Raw genomic sequence first — 1,644 nt, 5'->3', positions numbered from 1 at the left:
GTGGTCACGGTAGCCGCGGGGGGAGGAGAGGGAGAGAGAGAGAGAGAAGAAAAAAAACCTTCAATTTGCATCGGCCGCCATTCTTCAGCTCCTTTGAATTCCGTCGCTATAGCGACCTTTGTCCGGATCGTGCCACAATGGCCACTATCTTCTCCCTCGGCTCTCCGCTTCTTCCTGGAGAAACCGTCGCAAACAAAGAATCCTCCCTGCACCCCCACGAGAAAAAGGGCAAAAAGGCGAAAAAGGTCGATACACGAATAAGCGATGCGCCGCTTGGATAATCCGAGAAAAAAGACCGCGAAACGTGAACTCGCACTGTGCCGCACCAACCAACCCCCTCCTTCCTTCCTCCGGCGACTCTTCCACCCGCCCCCTCCTTCTCCTCGCCCCCTTCGATCGTCCCGATACCGACTTAACGTGTGTGCACGTGTGGCACGAGGGTGAGTACGAGTGTAACGAGTTTTTGGAAACTCGTGGCGGCCATCTTCGTTCGCTCGAAGATCGAGGAAGGGGATTATCATTCCCTTCAATTCTGGCTTACGAATTAATTAAGTTATGCAAATTTATGGAAAATTAAGAACCTACTTTTTAACGTTCGAATTCGAAGGAAAAACATACGAAATTTTTTTCGGTGTCGAGATGATATCTCTGTAATTAAAAAATACGCGCATAACAAAGAACGTCTCGATATACATGTACGAAATTTTTTTCTTCCAATTCAATCTTTCTTCTTCTCTACAGTTTGTCCATCCACCACTTCGATTCTTCGATCTTTCTTTCGAAACGAAAATCATGGTCGCGATTCGTCAGAAAGAGGGAGAGAGGGAGAGGAGAAAAGAGAGGGGTTGCTCATGGTCGGGCTACGAGGAGTGCTTCAAAAGCTGGAAAGCTCAAAAGCCCCTGCACGGCTCGAAAGCGCAGCAGATCGTAACGACAGGGCGTACGAGTGACTCGTTACCCCGAGGGAGGAAAGCCAGCCCGTGGTCCACCCTCGTGTGTGCAATCGTGTGTCGGCCGCGCGATTTACGCGGCTGATAGACCTTCCTTCCTCCTCCCCTTCTGGACCCCGTAACTTTTGCCAAATATTCGGCGACGTGCCGATGGAGAATAAGAGAGAGAAGAGGGTGGTCCAAAACGCGGAAGGAAGAGCAAGAAAGATCGAAAGGGGAGAGAGAGGCAGAGAGACAGAGAGAGAGAGAGAGATAAAGAGAGAATGAGAAAGGAAACAAAGCGAACGGCGTGACTGCGGTGGCCAATGGGAGTCCCGTGCGAGGGGACATCGGGACCGAATCAGTTTATGCGCGACAGGTTCTGGAAAGAGAGAAAAAGAAGCCGAAAGCGGGAGAAAAGGGAGAGGAAGAGGGAGAGGAGGGTGAGAGGAGGAGGAGGAAGAAGAAGAAGAAGAAGATAGAGGAAGAGAGCCCAGGGGCCAACCAGATTGTGTATACTTTGCCAACTCTCCAACCTTCTGGTTCGCCGCCATGGAGAGACATTATTTACAACGGAGGCTTTGGTAGACAATGCTTGTGGGGTACCCGCGGCCATCTTTCGTTCCTTTTCTGTTCTCCATATGCAACAGCATCTGCCGTTGCTCCAACCATCCTATCGGGCTCCTCTTCGCCGAGAAAAGGGAACGACCGACTC

This window comes from Apis dorsata, unplaced genomic scaffold (assembly GCF_000469605.1).
Source record: "Apis dorsata unplaced genomic scaffold, Apis dorsata 1.3 scaffold_169, whole genome shotgun sequence".
NCBI lineage: Eukaryota > Metazoa > Arthropoda > Insecta > Hymenoptera > Apidae > Apis > Apis dorsata.
The sequence above is the reverse complement of the archived record's forward strand: the minus strand, read 5'-3'. Positions refer to the sequence as shown.